This window comes from Ambystoma mexicanum, chromosome 9 (assembly GCF_040938575.1).
Source record: "Ambystoma mexicanum isolate Mex_15411 chromosome 9, UKY_AmexF1_1, whole genome shotgun sequence".
Taxonomy (NCBI): Eukaryota; Metazoa; Chordata; class Amphibia; order Caudata; family Ambystomatidae; genus Ambystoma; species Ambystoma mexicanum.
This window is the reverse complement of record NC_090931.1, coordinates 520660478-520682992: the sequence shown is the minus strand read 5'-3', so window position 1 is coordinate 520682992 and position 22515 is coordinate 520660478. Positions and strand designations below refer to the sequence as shown.

The following is a 22515-nucleotide window of genomic DNA, read 5'->3' as shown; positions in this document are numbered from 1 at the left end:
TTGCCAAGTAAGGAGACAGAATACTTGAGAGTAATGCTATTGAAAATGCGCAATATAGCACAGTTCCCTGTGCTCATATATAGATTTCGTTTGTGGGTTATGAAATCTAAAAATAATATATTGATAAATGTCATTATTCAAAAAGCTATACACTCATATCAATGTCGAAAGTATTACAAATTGGAAACAACACCTAAAATATCAATTAATCCATTTGGCTACCTACACACAACCGCAAGGCATAAAGCTAAAAACGGACACTTGACTCACCAGTGGCGGAATGTGGACGAATAGAGTGGGAATAGCGTTTGCGAGCAATGTTCTTGTCGTTCGCCGTTTATTCTTCTTTGTTACCCAAGATGTGGCATACATGTTCGAGGAAAAGTGCTGGCTGCAGACGCGGTATCGATCACCCCTCTTGTCCTGTAAGACTTCTTGGACTCTACTTTCTAGCTCATCCAGTGGATATCCACAATGTCTGACCCATTCTCTTATTCGATAAACAGTTTTCGGGAATACATGCATTGTAGTGCCTTCAGATTTAGCATGGGTCTTCGAAGGGCAACCGCTAATCGAACAGGCAGGCATTGTTGAAAATTCTGAAAAGTAAATATCGACATTATTAAACTCTTTTTTTTTTTTTTTTTAAACATTTTCTATTTTATTTCAACCAACAAAACAGTACAGACCAAATATACAGTGCAGGATGCCACATTGCACTTTCAAGTTTGTACATTATACAATTTGATCCCTGTTCCCCGAAACCCACCACCCTTACGAGCCATCAAGTCTGCTTACTCTGGATTCACGCTGCGCGGTGAGGTCCGTTCTCCATTGGAATCCGCCAAATCTGGCATCGTTCCAAATAGTTTCGCTATCAGTGATTTCCAAGCCAACAGGGTTCCTATCTCTTCTCCCCCTCCCATCACACTGGACTCCTGCCATGCCATGGTCTCTGCTTCCGCCCACTTTTGCAATTCCTTCCACCATGTGCGGTTTATGACAAGCCTTCCACCCCATGGCGATCCTCCTCTTAGCCAACACATATGCCAAGTCCTTCAATTTGTTAACATGCTTCAGCTTCTGCGATCTAGGGAACCCCCCCCCCAATAGGCAGGCCCACGCTGACTCCACAACCAGTGTGACTCCTTTATCCGCCAGTTTCGCTGCTATCTCGCTCCAGAAGCGCCCAACCACAGGGCAAGACCAAAACATATGTATCATGTCCGCCTGCTCTTCATCACACTTGGGACATGCTTGTCTACCTGCATTTTTAAACCTTGATATCCTCAGGGGTGTCATGTACGCCCTATGCGTAATATATAATTGTATTTGTTTCAACCTTGCGTTTCTCGACACCTTCTGATGATACCACAGAGCTCGCTCCCACATCCCATCTTCCATCGGGACCCCCACCTCATTTTCCCAATCTAGTCATAAGTTGTGTTGGTTTTTTACCAATCCTAAGCATCAGCATATCATACAATCTTGAAATCTCGTGCCCTCCCTCTGTTATGTCATATATAGCGTCTGCACTACCATCCGGCTCTGCTTCAAGAATAGTTTCGAGCCAAGTCTTCTTAATTTCCCGCGCCAGTCTATGATATGTAATATATTGTCCCACGTGCAGACCTGTTTCCTCGCCCAACTCCTCAAAATTTAAGATGGCTCCCTCCCGCCAAACATCTCCCACCGTTGCCAACCCCACTGATTCCCAGTGGTTTCTAATCATCCTACGCAGTTGCACGTCTCCCTTAGCCAGTGCCACCAGCGGTATGTGCGGGGAGCACGGAGCCGGAATTTCCATCATCTTGCACGCGCGGCGCCAAATCCTCCACCCAAGCATCATCATCCTGGGGCGCCCCTGCATTTCTGTTTCGGATAACCAGATCACTTCTTTTAAGTAAAATGGGGCACAGTCTGCACTAAACAATCTGGATTCAGGGGTACATTCATCCGAGAGCCACTTGGCAACGTACTGCAGCTGGCCCGCTACATAGTAGGCCTCATAGTTGGGGAGCTGTATCCCCCCTTTTTCGTAGAAATTTTGCAGTTTCCACAATGCCACCCTGCATCTGGTTACCTGCCACAAAAAGTCCCTACATATACTATTGAGCTTGGCAAAGAACTTCCCAGGTATGAGGTATGGAATGTTTCCGAAATAATGCAGGAGTCTGGGCAAAACCACCATCTTAAGCATTGCACTACGCCCCATCATAGCTAGCGGCAGCTTCCCCCAAAATTGCATACTTTTCTCAATTCTTCTCACGGCCACCTCCGTGTTGTGCGTATGTTCTTGTTCAACCGTATGATACACATCTACCCCAAGGTACCGAAAGGTATCAGCGGCCCAAGGAGCTTGCAGTACTGGCAGCTGTTCTACGGGGAGTCCCTGATAGTTACCTAACGGGAAAATTACAGACTTCTGAGGATTCACAGTTATTCCAGACAGCACCGCATACCGATCCATAACCTCCAAAATATACTGGAGATTCTCCTCCGGGTGCTTCAGATACAATAGCATATCATCTGCATATAAGGAGATCAAATGTTGCTCTCCTCCCACTTCGATGCCTATGGTGTCATACTGCTGTCTTAGGTATATGGCCAAAGGCTCCAATGCCAATATATATAACATAGGGGACCATGGGCATCCCTGTCTAGTACCTCTGCCTAACCGCCATCTCTCTGAAATAACAGCTCCCGTCTTAACTCTAGCGAGCGGCGCACTGTATAACATCTGTGCCCATCTTATGTATCCGTGCCCCATCCCATATTCCGCCAGAGTCGACAGCAGCCATGGCCACTTGACAGAATCAAAAGCCTTTACCGCATCCAGGGACACTACTGCCATGTCACCCTCATTCTCCCCCGCCCATTCAATGACTCTGTGGAGTCGCCTGTGATTATGAGTTATGTTCCTGTTTGGAACATACCCCTCCTGATCCGGGTGTATGAGTTTGTCTATGACTCTTCGCAGTCTGCCAGCCAAGACAGCTGTTAGTATCTTGCTGTCTTGGTTCAGCATTGATAGTGGTCTGTAGGAGCCACAACTGTGCCCAGGCTTATTTGGTTTAGGAAGCGGGATTATAATTGCTTCCCTGAGTGACTCTGGCAGCTGTCCCGTCTCAAACGCTTCATTTAGCATATTCAGCAACGGAGGGAGCACTTCTGCCATGTATGCTTTATAGAACTCACTCGAAAACCCGTCCGCCCCTGGGGTCTTACTAGTGGGCAATTGTCTCACCACCGCTTCTAGCTCCTCTAAGGTAATTGGTGCGTCCAACTCTTCCCTCTCTTCAGCACTTATCTTAGGCACTTATCTTAGGCAGTCCTATATCTTCGAGCGTGTCTTTTATCCTCTCTTGATTATCCTCCCCAACATCCTCATACAGTTTCCTGTAGTACGTGGCAAATTGCTGATTAACTCCCTCCTGGGTGTCAGCTACACTTCCATCGTCTCTCGTTATTGCCCTTATGGTGAGTCTGGGGGTTTCGCTCTTATATAACCACGCCAGAAGCCGTCCTGTCTTGTCACCACCCGAGTGCTGCCTCTCTATGTAATTCAGTTTACACAACCTATCCCAATGCTCCCCACACAACTGTTGTAGTTGAAGGATCAGCTCCGCATTCGAACCAGTATCGCCATCCTCCCTTTGCGCTTTTTCCAACTCCCTCTCAGCCACTTGTAAATCAGGCAGGACACCGCCCTGCAGACTTCGGGACTTTGCTATGGCTACGCCTCTCAGCACTATTTTAAAAGCCTCCCATAACGTGCACGTTGAATCCACACTACCCATGTTCTCCTCAAAGTAATTTATGATCTCCTCCCTTACCCCTTCTTTGAACACAGGGTCTTTAAGCGCTTCCGCTCGGAGCCTCCATGTCGGGATCCTTGCTCTTGGAGGGCAGTATTGCCAGCTGACAAACAAGGGCGAGTGGTCCGACAGGACTCTCGCTTTATATTCCACCCGCACCATTTGCATTATTAGATCTGACGTAGCAAAGACATAGTATAGTCTAGTGGACAGCTGTTGTGGGGCCGAGTAGTGAGAGTACTGTCTTTCTAGAGGGTGCTTCATTCTCCATGCATCTGCCAGGTCAAAGTCATTGAGCAGCTTTTGTAATACACGTGCCGCTGGGACAGGTTTTTCCAATATCTGATCTGATCTATCCACCCTTGGATCTAGTACACAGTTAAAATCCCCACCCCAGTTTACCGCACTTTCCATGCACACTGTCACGCTTACCGGGAGACCGGGGTTCGCTGCTCGCGCTCTTCCTTCCTGGCGCCTCTGTTCGCACTTTCGCGCTTGGGGAGGCGCCAGGGGGAGAGCTCCGGGGACATGGGCTGCAGCTCCTCGGCGCGTGCGCGGGAGACCGCGGTCAAGGTCCCGCACATGCGCCGTGGAGCGGTTGCCCAGGATTGGAGCAGCTTGCTGCTCAAGCCTCGCTCTGGGTCCGCCGGCGCCTGGCAACAATCAGGCTTGCGTTCCAGGCCTCGCGGGCGCCGGCGGCCCATAAAGGGAGAGAGAGGATCGGGAGCAGATCGCGTCTCAACGCGTTCTGTTCCGGATCGTGTACTCGCTCTCCCTTGTTTTGTCCAGCGTTGCCTTGGCCCTTGACTCTGCCTCTGGCTTCCCTTCTCCTCCTGCCTGCTGCCTTTTGGGTTTTCCCCTCGGGCTAGTTGTGGTTCCCTTTCAGTTTTTCTCCTTCCTCTGGTCCCAGTCAGACTTCCCTTCTCTTCCTGGTTCCTCTTCCTTGCCAGCCCAGTGCTCCTGCCTGCTTACTCCCTCCTCTCCTCCCTGGCCAAGCCTGTACCTAGTGGTTATCACCAGTGCCTTTCTTGGGACTGCCCTCTCTCCTTTGGACTCTCATAACCTCAGCATCCTGTGCCAGCTACGGGAGCACGGCTCCCACTCCTTTTGACTCTCATCATCACAGCATCCAGTGCCAGCTACGGGAGTACAGCTCCCACTCCTTTGGACTCTCATCACCACAGCATCCAGTGCTAGCCACGGGAGTACGGCTCCCACACCTTTGGACTCTCGTCACCACAGCATCCAGTGCTAGCCACGGGAGTACGGCTCCCACACCTTTGGACTCTCGTCACCAAAGCATCCAGTGCCAGCTAAGGGTGTACGGCTCTCACATCTTTGGACTCTCAATCACCATAGCATCTTGCGCCATTCTTCTGGGGTTTTCCCCTGACTACTTTGAACTCTGGAGCCTCGCCACCTTAAGGATTAGCTCCTTCAACTTCTCCTGTCTGTGCTTGCACAGTCCCGACGTCACTGAAACCAGGAGAGAGCAGCTTGTGGCTTTGGGAATCGGCCCATCTTCTACCCAGTACCCATTCTGGGTGGAGGAGAGGCTGGTTGCTAGTGTCACCAATTCTTCTAGTCAGTCTGGCTGCCCCGTCGAGATCAACCAGGAATTCAGGTACGAATACGGCTCTGAAATACGCCGCTGTATTCTGATTGGGTCCGTATGTGTTGATTATACTTATCTCTCTGTTCTCTACCAATCCCCTGAGTATGACCATTCTCCCATCCGCTTCAGCAGTTTCCTGCAACACATGGAAGGGGACATGCAGGGCCACCCAGATTAGGACCCCTCTAGCATAGGCGGAGTATGTTGAGCCCACCACCACTCCTTTCCATTTCCTCTTAATCATACCCAGTCTCTCTTCTGTCAAATGAGTCTCCTGTAATAGCGCAATGTCTATCTTTTGTCTGCGCAGGTAGAGCATAACCTTATTTCTCTTCAAATAACTGTTTAGACCCCTGACATTCCACGTGATCATTTTTAGGTCCCCCATGGCCTGATATTATACCCACCCCCACCCCGGCCGTGCAATCCCCCACTCTGACTCGTTCTCTGCTATTTAGGCTTGTATCCCAGTTCAAACTTCCCCTAACTACACACACCCCAAACACCCCTTCCTCCCCCTTATCCCGCTGAACCACACCCAACTCCCCACAGCTCCCGCCCCCCAATCTATCTCCCAACCCCCCCAACTCCTTCCCCAACTGTTGCCCAGCACCATCCCTGGATCTCAGGCTCCCCTGCATCTAGCACTTTCTGGCTTCTGCCTGTACTCGATGCTCCGCAGGGTAAGGCCGCCCTAATGGCTAGCCTACTAGGTCCAGTATGGGGGGGGATAGGGTGCTCGCGTCCTGCCACTCCTATTCGCTATAAGCTCAACACACTTAACTATACAATTAACACATAAATATACACTGTGCTATAAAAATATGGAACGCTTCACGACTTTGCGTGTCATCCTTGCGCAGGGGCCATGCTAATCTTCTCTGTATCGTTCCAATTTTAGTATATGTGCTGCCGAAGCGAGCACGCATTATTAAACAATCTTGATGAATAAAAATGTGATACAAAAGTAAATGAACCATACAATGTAAAATGCAAAGTTTGTTTTACTCGCCGGAACTATACCAGTTCATCATGTGCGGCTTAGTATTTGCATAAATTGCAGAAATGTATAAATGATGTGACTAAACTCTGAACATGTGACTCGTCCCTTGGATGTTCTGTCTTGCACGAGAAGGAAACATGCTTACATTATAGACTGGACCCCCGAAGGATGCAATTCGATGACAATTGACACAGATGAAAATAAATAGATCTATCGATAGCATAACAATTGAAACTCAAGTCAATAGCAATGAGCCAAATGAACATAGCACTATTGGGTACTCTAATCGCAAATAGATAGAAATTTTAAAATTACAGAAATATGACTAGGATACATGGCCTTACCTTGACCAACAAACAGTTGGATTCAGCAGGCCGAGCAGTATGTTGCAGGAGTACAGGTAGATGGCAACAGGTAGCACACTGACGAGTTTGCTCGAAGCGGTCACAGATGGCACGACGACGAGCAGATTAGCATAGATTTCAGTGCTTCTCAGGTAGAAGGTTGAGGAGTTGACTTGCAAAGCACAAAGATGTTCTCATGAGACATATCAAGTGGTTTATAAAGTATTAGAAACAGGGGTGTGTTTGTGAATGAATGACGTGTGTATATCGTGGTATTATGTGGTTTGCAGGGGGGCGGCCAGCGTCAGGCTTGGCCTGCCTGGAGACACAGAGTCTGAGGAGGCCATGTGAGCGATTGCCCCTGGACGTGGGATACCTTTTGAAGTGTATATGGTGTTTGGCACCTTGCCCGTTATCGCCCCTGACAGCACACCATGGCAGCGCTCATCCACAGGTGCGAAATGCCTTTGATGGGGGGGGGGGTGGATGGGCCGGTGGTCGTGCAGACAAGGCACAGGAAGACTGCTGAATGGAGACACACTTATGTGGATTGCAGGGGGGCGGCCTGCCTCAGGGGAGGCCTGCCTGGAGACACGAGGTCTGAGGAGGCCATGTGAGCGATTGCCCCTGGGCGTGGTATACCTTTTGAAGTGTACATGGTGTTTGGCACCTTGGCCGTTATCGCCCCTGACAGCACACCATGGCAGTGCTCATCCATGGGTGCGAAATGCCTTTGATAAGGGGGTGGGGGATGGGCCGGTGGGCGTGCAGGCAAGTGTGTGGGAGCTAGGGGCCATCAAGCCCCTCTCATCCTTTACTTCTCACTAGAAACTAGGACCAAGTGCCTCCAGTAGTGGGTTCGCCCCTTGCCGTTATGTGATGTTAACTTTGGTTGACATTCGCGTAGATGGGACCACTGAGCAGGACACGGGGCATCCATTTTTGTACCCCCTTTCGACTCCATCTTGGTGACCAGGCCTCACTGCGATAGTACAGCGCGCAGAGCGCATGGCCCCCACCCTTGTTCCCACTCTGACTGGAAAACTCCGGAGCTATTTACAACAGCTAATAAATGTAACACATCACTCTTCCTCTGAGATCACTGTCCTGCATGTGAATCAGCCTGAACTAAGCACATAGCTCGTTCACTCCACAAACGTGTCCTTGCCCACACACCCTCGCCAGTGGAAACTTACTGCCATTCTGACCCTCTGTCCCTGCAAGGTATTCTCTTCATGTGCCAGACCACTGACCACACCATGATGCCCACCTAGCAGATCCCCAACTAACATTAGACCCCTACCACAGTATATCGTTGCCTACCAATAACAAATGACACATACCGGAGATTCTTGTGAGCACAGACCCACACTTCAACCAGTGTATTATAGTGGTCAAGACCCTTAACCTAAGGCCTGTATAATCCAATGTTAATTGATAGTATAGATATATGTGTGACTTTTATAGAGACATAACCTACTGAAAGACTTTGAACAAGTGTTATTTAATGCATGCATTATTGAGAATATATTATGTTAGCTTAGATAGTGACCACCCCGCTTCACAGCGACCTGACCTTCACCCATTCGGAGCACAGATGTCTGACGTCCATCCTTGAATGGAGACACACTTCATTCATTTAAAAAATCGAAACAACCGTTGTTGAAATAAATGTGGTGTTTTATTTTGTATCTTATTTTTGTCAGGAAAGGCACTCTGTCAAGAGTGGCACAGGGTACCCAGGTAGGGTTTGGGTGGCTGTGCCAAAGTAAGGTAGCAGATAAGCACACACAGCAGGGAGTTAAACAAGAAAGAAGAGTAGGAAACTGTAGCTGTGAGCCAAAAGGGGCAAAATATACAAAGGTACAAACAAACTGGATTCCCTCTTGGGGTGTATGCTGAAATGGGAAAGAGTGTTCCATGAACCTTAGGAAACTCCAGCCTTCTGCACAGATTGCTATAACAGAGGCCCACGCTGTATGCTCATGGCTGGGAACAACAGCAGTGGGTGTCTGTAACACTGAAAACGCGACAAGGGAAGGGGCAGAGGTTGCCTGTCGGAAACCAACAGGCAGGCTCTGCACAAAGGGATTACATAAGACACATGAGAAGACAAGAACAGATATATCCAGCGAAAAGGAAGTCAATGAGCAATCTAGCAGAAGGAAATGAAGGAAAGGCAGTTAGACTGAAGCAGATAACCTAAGGTGGAGTACAAAGGACTCAGGGAAGAGAACAAGGGAGCAGCAGTCAGGAAAACAGAAGGGCTGCAAAGTAGGAAGCAGGTCTGCAGTCAAGAGTGGGACTAGGTGCAGGCAAACTGTAGTGGACTGCGGAGGACTGTAGTAGGCTGCAAGGCAGGGAGTCCAGAAGAACAGGACAGAGAGAGATTAGTAGGAGGCGACAAACAGAGAGCCCAAAAGAATAGGGCCGCGAGGTAGGGAGCCCAGAGGAGCAGGGCTGTAGGCAGCGGAGGGAGCAGGCTTCAAGGAAGGAGCCCAGAGGACAAGGGCTGTAGGCAGCGAAGAGGTGCAGGCTGCAAGGTAGGGAGCCCAGAGGACAAGGACTGTAGGCAGCCGGAGTGAGGCAGGCTGCAAAGCAAGGAGCCCAGAAGAGCAGGGCAGCAAGGAGTGAGCCCAGATGAGTAGGGCCGCTGGCTGTAGAGGGCTGCAGAGGACTGTAGTCAGGTGCATTATGGTAAATGTAGTTAATTTAATAAAATAAGAAAGAACCAAAGTTGAGCAAATGGAAATAAAAGACCAAGGCGTGGAAAGGAGTTGTTCAAGGAGTATTAGGAGGATAAATGAGTACCAAGTAGTCCATGATGGTTGCCAACGCGTGTGCCAGCGGCGCGGGCATGACAATTTTGATGGCACATAAATACAAGACTTTACACATTGTACAGGTCAGGTTGCAGCACAGCGAGGGAAAATCCCCTGTACTGACCGCTGTCACTCGGGAAAGTTTCTCTTATGGCACAGACGGAACAGGCGGGTATTACTCTTCGAACGCGGTGTCCAAGCCTCCCGTGAAGCCACCATGTAAAGGAATGATAGGCCACCAGCCGGTACCACCTGTGAAAAAGAATGATACAAATTGTTTTTAAATGAACAAGATAAGTTTATTAAATGTTTGTTGTCAATGACAATTCTTGTAACTAATGGCATTCTGCTTGGACAAATGCTATCTAGAGACTGCACACTATTGAACGACTTTCTTGCGTTAACATGATATGTATTTGTAATTTTGGATATAGTAGAATACCATGAAATAGGAGTGGCATCACAAGCAGAGTATACTTACTCGTTACTCGTATTACGACGACGAACAGTTGCGCAAAGTTGTGCATAAGCACCATAATTATCCTCAATACGGACCGTGTGAGGCAGGCTGCCCTGAAGTCTGGCAGCTCGGTGATGCATTGTGACCGTGGCTCGACTTCCGAAATGTAGGCCACGCATCCTGAGTTTTCACAGCAGCAGCAGTTCTCGTCCTCGGTTGGCATTAGCTTGCACCGATTGCATGTGCACCAGGTGGAAACACCGTCCATGCGACTAGGTCCAGTGTCTTCATCCGTTGATTCGTCCTGGCAACTGCCGTCCGAAGCACCATTGTTTTCACATGTTTCCCTTTCCAGCAGTTCCTCCTCGTTATCGTACATGAAGGGCATTATTGTAGCCATTGTGAGGTAAAAAAACGAAAATAATTTATAGCGGTGGTACTGGTATCTGTTCACACCGGCTACAAGCAACGAAGGCATCTGACCAGAGCACAGAAACGAGTCACAGAATACTGAAAGTAACACAGAGAGAGGAATGGAATCGAAAATCTGCTGCTGTGTGTTGTGAAATGGTCTGTTTATACTTATTGAGTAAAGAGGCTTCGGCCGTTTCCATGGCGACACGTCATTAGCTGAAGCTCAGCGATTGTTGACACGAGACGTGCTTTGGCGTTGTGAAATGGGCGGTACGCGTCTGCTGATGACAGGCTCAGGGGCAGGGGATATTATTTAGTGCCGCAAAAGCAGGTCAGCCAGGGCCATGGGGCAAGTGATAGGATTATCACAAAATGGCAGCGCCCTAGTGCCAGTTTTCGTGTGCGTTTAATGGACGAAAACTCGGGTAAGGTCCATAGGAAAATTTTCTAAAATCGTGCGACTTAGGCTTAAAAACACATGTCCGACCCGTAGGGACAATAAAAAATGTTGACCGAACCATACAGCTGATAGAAGTTAACTCTCCTCACATAAATAAAACTCAACACATAAACACACACTCCGAGCAAGGCGGAACACGAGTAGGCGCAGCACTTCCAGGACAAAGGCAAACCTACTGGAGCAGAGCAACAGACCAAGGGACGAGAGCAGCAGGGTGAAAACCCCAAGGGTTACCTACTGGAGGTCGTTGACTCCAGCCCACAAAAGACACGTGGAGAAGCCAGATCCCACAAGTGAAGATTGCATTGTGCTTCAAGGACGCCAGCGACCCTCGCGGTTGAACGATATATTTGGGGAGGCGAGGCCAAGCATGTGGTACTAACCTTGACTTGTGAATTGAAAATAGCAAAACAAGAAAGAAACATACACAGCCAGTGAGTTGGCCAGTGTGTGTTAAACCGAATTAAGTAGCAACATTATATAACAAGTGAAGGCTGCATGAGTGTGGATGAGATGCGAAGTAAAGCAGACCTGTGGACTAACTTTGAAGTAAAAGGCGGCTGTGAGATCAGCGATACTAAGTAGCGTAGTGGTCTGCTGAAAGGAAGTAGCCCATACGAAAGTCTCAGTGAAAGGTACATTGTGTGGAGCTAAAGCGAAATTGAATTAAGCTAAAGAGAATGCGAACCTTGAGTCAAAGTGGTCCTGCAGTGGTCTGTAAGAACCACGCAAATTCGAAAGTCTTCGAAATCGGAAAGGGGTCTGAGCCCGAGTGAGGGAGACCCGAAGTACAATAAGCTTGGGGAAGGGAGCCCGGCAAGTTTGTGTTGAACTGTGACGTGAGAGGTCTCAGCCCGACAGAAGTGGACCTACGTTAACTGTGTGCTGTAAGGTCTGAGCCCAGCAGAGGGCGATCTTTGTGAACTTTATCTTGGAATACAGTTTTGGAAAATCAAGAACAAGACTTTAAGCAGTTCCTCACCATGGAGTGTGACCTGCCTGGTCTTCCATGTTAGAGTGTTAGAAGCTGAGCAAGAGTGTATCATCCTGCCTACAAGGACAGCCTTACTCCGTGAGGTTTAACATGAGGAGGAGATCTGGTTCAGCTACCTTTTTTATTCTTTTTGAACACTGATTTTTACTTTGCTTACATTTCTCCTTTTTACACTTTTTGCACAAGTGATAGGGCAGGCATTAGGTTTTGTTAGCATGTGCCATTTTAATTTTTAACAGACTCCACTAGGACTGTTTAGTTTATCGTTTGATGGTCGAGACTAATTCCATCTTAGTTATAGGGCAAACTAGGAGTTTCTCCGACCTCAGCATTAAATAAAGGTTTTACAAATGTATGCATTGTGTCAGTGTCATACTTGTGATACCATGCCTTCCCTACAAACCCTGTCGTCTTTGCGAACCCCATCCCCCCTGCCCCCTGGCTCCCAGAACCAATCCCAAGTGGTAGGGCCACTGATTTATATAGATTAATCATAAAACCAGAGAAATTGCCATATGACTGAAGCAACTCAATCAGTTTCGGGAGTGATTCTTCTGATTTCACCAGATATGCCAATATGTTGTCTGCAAATGTGGCCAGTTTATACATGTCACCCCCCACGGTAAATCCTTTGATGCCTTCATCTTCTCTAATCGCTATCGCCAGCATTTCTATTGATTCGGTGAACAGCAGGGGTGAAAGCAAACAGCCCCATCTTGCTTTTCTTCCCAAAGGGAACCTCTCCGACCACCCCATTAATTGAAACCCCTGCAGTTGCTCTCCTATATAGAGCTTCCATCCCCATCATCCATTTTGCTCCAAAACCCATTTTCCGTAAACACCTTTTGTATGTCGAGAGACAGGAATATAGGGTTCTTCCACTCCATCCCTCAAGGACGCTCTCAGGCCAAGGGTTTTTGTAATATTTTCTGCACCTTGACTAACACTTACAAACCCCACTTGATCTGCGTGGATCAAGTTGGGGAGAAGGTGGCTCAGTCTCTTTGCCAGCATGCTCATGAATATTTTAGCATCACAACTCAGCATGGAGATAGGCCTACAATCATCCCTATTTCACCTTTCCTCTGTGGAGCGCAATAATCCTAGCATTCAGAAACAACTCTGGAGCGTCCGCCCCGGCCAATATTGAGTTAAACAGCTTTTGAAAAAATGGTGCCAATTCATCTGCATATCTTTTATAGAAATTAGAGGTAAAACCGTTGCTATCATGAGCCCTTCTGGCTTTCATGGATGGTATAGCTCTCGACAACTCTGTCAAAATAACAAGGTCGTCTATTGCTGTTTGATCCACCCTGCTCAGATTTCGTATCTCATGCCCGTCTAAGAAGGCCGTCTTCGCCCCATTTATTTATTTTATTTTATTACATTTTTTTTTACTCGCCCAGACCCTGGGGTATCACGGCAAGTAATCCACCGTTTTGTCTGCTCTATAAAGTTCTTGATAGTAATCGCTGAATCGGCAGCTGTCTCCTCTCGATCAGTCTGCATTCCCCATTTTCCATCCTTTATTCTATTAACCCTCCTCTCAGCCGGTTGTGCCTTCTGTTTGCCAGCATTGCGTTGCCCTTATCTACGTTTTCGTAGAATGCCTATTTGCAAAATTGGCGCTTCGCATAAACCTAGTCTATCTAGAGGCTGTTTAGGGCCTTCTCCTTAACCAACTTTTCCTGGAGCAAGGAGTCTCTAACCTCCTCCTGACCCCTTAGCTCAGGGCCTGAATCTCCCCTTTCAACCTCTCTCCCACCAGCATCTGTTCCCTTTTCTTAGCCCCCCCTTCATCCGTTACCAGCCCTCTGAAACATACTTCCCTGCCTCCCATACTGTTTAACCCCCACCTCCCCGTGTCATTCTCTTGAAAGTAATGTTTGTGTTCCTTCATCTCACTATCAAAGACCCTTTCTTTAAACAAAGTATAATACAGATCCACCTCTTTATTCGGTCACCCAGTAGTCTTCACCAAGTCATGGTCTGACCAGCCCACCATGTGTATAGAGGCTCCCTTCACATGTTCCTGACCCAGTTCCATTAAAATATGATCAGTGCGCTTGTAATTTCTGTGGGACATGTAATAGAACGTTTCTCCAGCATGGGGTCTGGCATGGATTCACATGCTCATGAATATTCCCTGTTGTCAGGCCGGGAATCCTCGGTAAAATTAAAAAAACAGTTTCACTTTCACTTACAAACTGTACTCTGGGTCATATCTCCCCCAGCCAAGGACTGCCCTCTCCCTAAGCCCCTCCTCTGGCAGCCATCTTCAGATTTTTACCACACGTTCAAGTGTTGGGAGTCCTCGAGTTTTGCTCTGTGAGCTATTCTACGTTTTACGCGCTTTTTCAAGAAAAAGTCCTATTTATGTCAAACAGAGCCCGTTTGCTCTTTCTCTCAATCAGCTGACAAGCAGGGATCCGTTTGTCAGTGAATTTTGGCGCCCCTCAAGGGTAAGGATCATCAAGTTTTGTCGAAGTTTCCAGAAAGCCATCGGGCCTACTCTGGACTATGTCAGAAGAAAAGGAATAGGGAAGCTCACTTTTCAAGCTCTGCTCCAGCTGCGGGCTGCGGACCTTGTTTGTGGAGGATACACACCTTCAGTGCCTCTATTGTCTCCATCCGGACCACAGAGAAGGAGATTGTGAAATATGCCTCGTGTACACCAAGAGAACCATGAAGAATTGTCACAGTAGACTGGTGGCATTCTGCCCCGTGCCCCAAGCAGGGGCATGTCTCACCCAGGACCTTCCGGTCCGAGGAGCAGGCTTCTAAGTCCTTTGAGGGTGCCCCATCTGTGGGGGCCTAAAACAAGGCCAGCACTGCGAGTCAGTTTCGGTCGGGGTCACCACGCAAGTGGGTCCCTCGATGGGCAGGACGCGATTAACCTCACCATCTGCCTCCATCTCCAGCCATCGATCCATCTCCTCAAAGAGGAAATCGGCCAACCCGGCTAAGCTGCAAGAGAAGACAGAGAAGCCTAGGGTGCAAGAAAAGGCGACCGACCTGACCAAGAAGGCCCAGACAGTGCAAGAAAAACCGTCGTCGATGATCGAGATGGTGGTGACGGCCGCTCTCACAAAAGCCAAAGGGGCTGACCTGGTGAAAGTAGCCACAACTGCGCCAAGAGTATCCCTACCCCTGAGGCGGGAGGCCTCAGCCGGGGTGGTGGAGAGGACACTGGAAAAGATGGATACCGAAGACCAGGAGTCCATACACACGATCCACAAGGACTTGGGGGACGCTGACGGCGGAACCGCCGATGAGGACGACGGCGGAAATGCTGACTTCGACTGGGGGCCTAGTAGGTCTACCACTCCAACTACGCCGAGAGATGTATTGCTGGACATCGTTTTGACCCTGCACATGTTGGTGTCGGTGGCCCCGGATCAGCCTACGGCGAAAAAGAGGAAGCATTATCCAACACCACCACATCAACCTCCACACCTGCGCCACGTGCCTTCCCCCCCGGGGGACCCGGGGACAGACACAGCCACAGCGACAACAGAGGACAACGATGACATTGTAACAGGGGGCAGATCGCCGCAGCTGAGGGCAACCCCACCGGATGAGGTGGTGTCGTTTCATGCCATGGTCGCCAGAGCGTCAAAGCTCTCTCAGCTGATGCCGAGGAGACCAAAAAGGAAGGTTTTGTATACCAGAGGCGCGAGGCCAAAAGGAAAACTATCATGGCGGTGCCCCCCTGGACGACTTTTGGGAGGAGGGCCTGGCTCTGTTGAAGAATCCGGTCACGGCCCCAGTCAAGCGGGATAGGCTGGAGAAAAAGTATTGGGTGCCGGAGTCCGCACCCAAGTGCCTACAGTTGCAACTGTTGCCAGACTCGGTGGTGTCGGCGGCAGTGAGGAAAAGATCTAACCCCTCGTCTTCGTCCTCCATCCCTCCAGACAGCGAGGGGAAGAAGTTGGACGCCATAGGGGAAGGGTCATCTACTCTGCGGCATCAGCCATCAAGGCGGCCAACACACTGGCGATTCTGGCCAGGTATGACAGGGAACTGTGGTACAAACTGGCCCCGATTCTGGAATTCCTACCCGACGACAAGCGGGTGGTGGCGATCTCCGTCCTCTAGGAAGGGGAAGTGGCGTTGGACCATGCCATCACTGTGGTCCTGGACATCGCTGACACAGGTTTCCGACAGATGGAGAACGGTGTCTGCCTTTGTCCTCGAGGCTGGGTGAAGGCCACCAAATTCTGCCAGGAGGTTCAAACGCGGGTCCTGGACATGCCCTTCGATGGGGGTTACCTCTTCGGGAAGACAGACAACAAGTCCTTACAGGCCATCAAGACTGATACGGAGACGGCTTGTGCCCTGGGCACTCACCAACAGCACCGCTCTTCCTTTCGCACCTCTGGTGGAAAATCCGGCAGATCGACGAAGGGTCCGCAACCTAGGAGGCCTAGAGAGGCCGTTCCAAGGCTTTCGGTGGAGGTGGCCAGTGCTGTTGTCGCCCCAAAGGTAGATCGCAGGTGCCAAAGTAGGACTGAACCGGCCAGGACGTCGGGCCCCCACCTATGCAACCCAGTGGGAGGCCGGCTGGCAGGATTCTTCGAGTGGAAGAGGATCTCCACCGACAGTTGGGTGCTGGACGCTCTCGCCCACGGACATATCCTGGAGTTTCAGCAAAAGTGTCTGCGGATCCCTCCAGTGTCCCGGCAGGAGCAGCACATCCCTCAGCTCCTGCAGGAAGTACGGGCCATGCTAAGAATAGGGGCGATGGAGCTAGTTCCAAGACTGATTTATCAAAAAAGGGCACCTGGTTGATGCCTTACTCTGCCCAGGTGGGTAACATGCTAAAAAGAACAAAATTGGGCAAGGACATAAGTGTCTCACTGCGGAGTGCTTAGATGAACAAAATCCTCATAGATAGCCACCTGTAGGTGGTGGAGTTTATACTAAAATGAATAGTTGTAACAAATATTTTGATGAGACGATTCAGTGAGCTGCAACAGGGTTTTAATTAAATTGCAGCGGGTGTTTTCAATACACGTAATCATAAGCAAAAGATACATCAGCCGGTGTACATTTTTTGAGGTTAATTAACCAGTTAGTCGGGTACAAATGCTGGATATTTGTGGTCTCAATCAGTTGCTTCTACGTCTACTAGGGTGTCCTTGGGAAGGAAACCAGCAGACTTAGTGATGTGATAGCATATTTGTTTGTTTGTTTGTTTATTTGATAATGCGCACAAAACCCAGGGGTAGCCGGGCGCAGCAGGTACAAGGTTACTTAAGCTTGGGTTACATACAGAGAATAGGCGAGAAACAACATAACAGTACAGTAAGAACATATCAATACACGCCGTGTGGAAGGAAAAAAACTAGCATATTGTAGTTTTGAGGGAGTGTACAGGTATAGGTATGAGAACAGAATCGTTTTGGACAACGGTATCATGGTCATTGGGTACCACGAGAGTTAGTTGTCGTTTGTCCAGAGCCAGTTTTTTACCTTGCATCTAAAATTGGAGTAGGGTAAGTTGGCTCTCAGTGCAATGGGCAGTGCGTTCCAGGCCTGGGCAGCTTTGACAGGGAAGCTTGCTCCGCCCGCTTTGGAACGTCTGAATCTAGGGGTTTCGAGCAGGTAGTGGTTAGTAGCCCTAGTATGGTGCCTGGATGATTTTCTAGTCAGTCTGGCTAAGATGTAGGGGGGGAGCAGTGTTGTTGAGCCCTTTATGGGTAAGCGATAGTGTCTTGAGCAGGACTCGGTCGCTGATTTTGAGCCAGTGGTGGTCTTTCCTAACGTTTGAGATATGTGCTTTGCGGGGTATGTCAAGGGCTGCTCTAAGAGCGTTGTTTTGAAGGATTTGCATTTTATTTATGATGGATTTGTTGGCACCTGCATAGAGGGCATTGTAATAGTCCAGTTTGGACATGACTAATGCATTGGCAAGCATGATGCAGTTGGTTTTAGAGAGGTAAGGTCTACAGGTCCTGATTAATTTGCAGGTGTACGCTGTAGAGGATGCCAGGGTGTTAACTTGTTTTTTGAGGGATAGAGTGGAATCGAGGTAAAAGCCCAGGGTTTTTACCTCGGTGGCCACCTTGATTGTGTTGCCATCTATGTTGAAATTACGATAGTTGGGGCTCCGTTTTTTTAGGTTAGAGTCGGAGCCCAGTATTAATATCTCAGTTTTGTCGTCATTTAGGCAGAGGCCGTGGGAGGCCATCCATGCCTGAATGAGGAGGTAGATTTTGTTTACTAGAGCCGTATCTTCGACAAAGTTGCCTGATAGAGGTATGAGAATCTGTGTATCGTCCGCATAATTCGTGTAGGTTACCCCTAATTTGTCAAGTTTGTCGAAGAGAGGCTTAGTAAAGATATTGTACATAGTCGGGGAGACACATGAGCCTTGTGGGACACCACAAGTGATCTGGATTGGGTCCGCTGCTGCTACAGGGGAGAACACTCATCGAACGGTTGGCTAGGAAGGATTGTACCCATGCTATAGCTTCACTTGAGAAGTGAGCGGCAGTCGCTAGACGGTTGCATAATACTGAGTGATCCACAAGGTCAAAGGCCGCTGACAGGTCAAGGAGGAGGAGCATAGCTGTGTTACCTTTATCCTTCAGCTCGTCGATTTGTGTCTTGAGGTCAATGAGGGCTGTTTCGGTACCGTGCAGTGGTCTGAAGCCAGATTGCCGTGTACCTAACAGTTGGTGCGTCTCCAAATGGTTTTGGATTTGGAGGTAGGCTACTCTATCAATGATTTTAAGGAGAAATGGGACCGTAGTAATAGGCCTGTAGTTAGTGGGGATAGCTGGGTCAAGTGTCTGTTTTTTGAGAAGGGGGAGAACCCAGGATCCTTTAAGGTTGGTAGGTACAGTGCTCGTGTTGAAGGAGGCATTGATAAGTTTCGAGATGAAGGGTGCTCGATCTCTAGCTGCATCCTTAATGATTTGCGCAGGGCAACTGTCGCCTTGGCAATTTGACGGTTTAAGGGACAGAATGACCTTTTCAGTTTCCAATATAGAGATATTGGTGAACCTGAAGGGTTTACCGTTGTTTTGGGGGGGTATGCTGGGTAACTCCTTCAGTGGGGTGGTGTGAGTACCATGAGGGCGCAAGGAGGCTTTTTTCTCAGCAATTTTAGATTGAAGGGTTGTGATTTTATTTGCTAGAGCATTTTGGATGCTAGTGCACCAGGATTTGTCCTTGGGGACATTGTCTGTGGGTGAGTAATATAAGTAATCAGAACAATGTAAGGTTGAACAACAACAACACATAACAATACAGAAGGTCAACACAACAGTGTTTCGGCCAGGAAGTGAGCTTAAGTGAGCTCAGGTGGGACGGCCTTCATCAGGACAAGATGATTCCAAAGGCGGAGGTACCTTAAGAGGTCTGTTGAGGTTAACAGACTGGGATGTTTTAGGAGTGTGTCAAAAAAGGCAAATCTAGCAGTAAAAGAGTGACATAAATCACAGAGGAGAAGAGCCGGTGCTTACCGCATCTGGGGAGCGCAGTGTCTTGGAAGAAAACAGTGTCCAAATACACTGTTTAGAATTTACAAGGTCTTTTGATCCTGTGGACAAGACAAAAGGCATTTAGTTGTCTGTCTCTCTTAGAATAGAGTAAGTATCGCCAGATGGGTAGGGACTTACCTATAGGTACCCAAATGTTGAGTGTTTCATCAGGTTGGCATCGGGTGAAGCTGTCTCAATCCGCCATGGGATGACTGTGGATAAAATGAACATAAGGTTTGGGTCAGGACATGTGTCAGGGTCTCGTGTTGTCTAGGTGCCCGTGTGACCCAAAGTGGTGAGAAAGGCGTGACATGCGTTAGTGTGGAGGGGCGTGCATGCAACCATGTGCTCCCATCAGTAGCAGATATGCTACAATGATGCCTGTGCGGATTGGAATGCTGCTGAGTAAGGGGTGCAGTGTGGCACAATGATGTTGCGTGGACTAGGTCGTGAGAATTAAGTCAAAGACAGAACGTTTGTGCATCAACATGCTTAGTTTTTGTGGGATGTGCTGTTATATACGGTATAAGGACAAACCTAATGCTAGGAGCATTAGGCCCTAGGCGTGGCAGATTCACCAGTGGCAGCCAAAATACACGAAGTGATCACATAATGCGGCACAAAGCGGTCGCATGTGGTAACTTGTGGCACCTAGAGGCGACTAGATTGGCTCTATCACAATGTGTGTGTTTAAAAGCACAAAGGAGTGCTGTACGTGGCTATGCGTGCGGTCGGGTGAGAGCGATCATAATCATTGGTCTAACGTGAAAAAACACAACTCACCTCGAGGTCGGAGACTGGATGTCTGCAGGGGAGTGCCCGCCAAAAAAGTGGAACAAAGGGCTCGACTTGGGTTGGAGTCACAGAAGAAAACACAAACGCCATTTTAGAATCGAGTTCTGGCAAAAAATACCAACCGGTGAATTAATATTAAATAAATAAACCGGCGGTATGTTCGAGGCTATAGGAATTAAATAATTAAAATTGGTAGCCTCGAACAATGGGAAAATCCCATAGAGCTATATTCGCGGTCGAATATAAAAAAAGTAGTATCCACTGCCACCAGCCAAAACTCGATCAGGGGGGACGGAGACGTGCCCCCTCGAACAACAGACCCCGGGGCAATCGAATTGCCCCGACCAGTATGTCCACAATATGATGGTTTGTACTGGTTCTGTTCACAATTTGAGACTAGTAAAGCCAATGGTGACTTTACATGCCCTGGGAGACAGTAGTCAGTCCCAGGGTATGGAGTTTATGTTTGGGGGTCGCTACGACACCCCTGGGTTACGGCACGTAGGATGCTGTGTAACCCACATAAGAAAAACACATGAAGCCCTATGGGGTAAAGGACCCAAGAGCCCACAAAACACATACAAAGTCAAAGGAACACCTCAAATCATGTCTAAGAGTTGGAGGAAAAGAGTCTCACTCTTAGCAGGAGAAAAAAATAAACCCCAAAAATCCAGCAAAGCTGCTGGGGACTCACTAGGTTTGGGAAATTAGCCTTTACAGAGAATTCTCCCTAACAAGGCCTTGTCCAAGGCTTCCATCTCAAGGTGGCTCTCCGGCTACAAAATGCACTGTCATCGGTTGGCGAACCGACCACTGCCCCGTTGTCCGAGAGCCCATTCCACCAGATCGATCGCTGCGACAACAGCATGCCTGTCTGGTGAGCCCATGCACATCTGCAGGGCTGCTACATGGAGGTCCACACACACACCAGCTTGTACTGATATGCATTCTTTATTCATGAGCATGTGAATCCATGCCATAACCCATGCTGGAGAGGGAACAAGTTACCTACCTGTACCTATTGTTCTCCAGCATGGGTCTGGCATGGATTCACATGCAAACCCTCCCTCTTACCCATCTGCGTCTCTTTTTGGTCATACTGCCACTTTACGTGCTTACCAAATCTGAAGATGGCTGCCAGAGGAGGGGCTTTGGGAGAGGGCAGTCATTGGCTGGGGGCAGTATGCCCCAGAGTACAGTGATTGGTTTAGAGGAGAAATACAGTTTGTAAGTGAAAGTGAAACTGTTTTTTTCTTTTACGACAGGGAATATTCATGACCATGTGAATCCATGCCAGACCCATGCTGGAGAACAATAGTTGCAGGTAAGTAACTTGTTCCACATTCCTTCTTCTTAGGGTTTGGAACCCTCCATGTGTTAGAGGAAATAGACCCTCACCAGTTGCTGCAGTGAATACCTCGCCCTAACCTCCAAATGTCGGGCACCTCGCAAACCAAAAACCAGTCCACTGCAGAATCCATACCCAGGTTGAAATCCCCACCACATACGCCATCACTTCACAACGTCAAAGCCCTATCTCCGCTCTTACAGTTTATCACTGCCCATCTACCCTGCACAGCCTTCTTTACCTGGTGCACCTCCAGCCCCAAGGACTTTTGTATATAGTAAACCCATGCCTCCCTTCTTACTAGGTCCTGAGTCCTGTATTACTCCATGCAGTCGGCAATATTTATCTGCAAACTCAGCTTTTTTGTATATCTTGTTTTTTGTACAATGAGCACATCCAACCCTTCCTGCTTGCAAAGCCTTGCCATGTGACCCTTTTCCCTGCTGAGTTTAACCCTTTCTTGTTGTGAGGGGTCAGCAATGGGCGGGGGACACATTTTGGATGATTGTTCAAAATATGCCATTTTATTAAATTATTAATGTCATCAAACGCCTCACTGTCCCTACTCTGACGAGGATTTCCCTGCCTAACAAAACTAAAGGCAAACCGTCTAACACAGGATTTCTGGCCCTCACACTTAAACATCAAAGAAAAGATAAGGCAATTCAAATAGCATTAACAATGACATTCACAGTTTCTTGGTAACCTCTTAATAACCTGGGTGAAGCTCTTTAGCCGGGATTCAAGGTAAATTCTGCTCCAGTGTTCAACTGAAAGAAACAAGGAATTCCATATAGGTAATACCGTCTCAATTCAGTTCATGATGTTTCAATGTCATAGTAAAGTTTTGTTAACCAAAGTTCCAACAAGAGCAAAGCTTCATTTCTTGATGAAATAAGGACTTTCCACTTACTCAAAATAGCATCAATGTTATTCCCAGCCACGATGATTT

The 22515-nt window shown here is 48.4% G+C and overlaps 1 protein-coding gene and 1 non-coding gene across 3 annotated transcripts in view; one reads left to right on the top strand and one right to left on the bottom strand.

The window, feature by feature from the left end:
* The window catches only part of USP32 (ubiquitin specific peptidase 32), a 3569419-nt gene that overhangs the window by 1448145 nt on the left and 2098759 nt on the right, over nucleotides 1-22515 (top strand). The window lies entirely within an intron of this gene.
* Nucleotides 6252-6358, bottom strand: LOC138490558 (U6 spliceosomal RNA). The gene has a single exon (XR_011275505.1). It is a non-coding gene; the product is annotated as a U6 spliceosomal RNA (small nuclear RNA).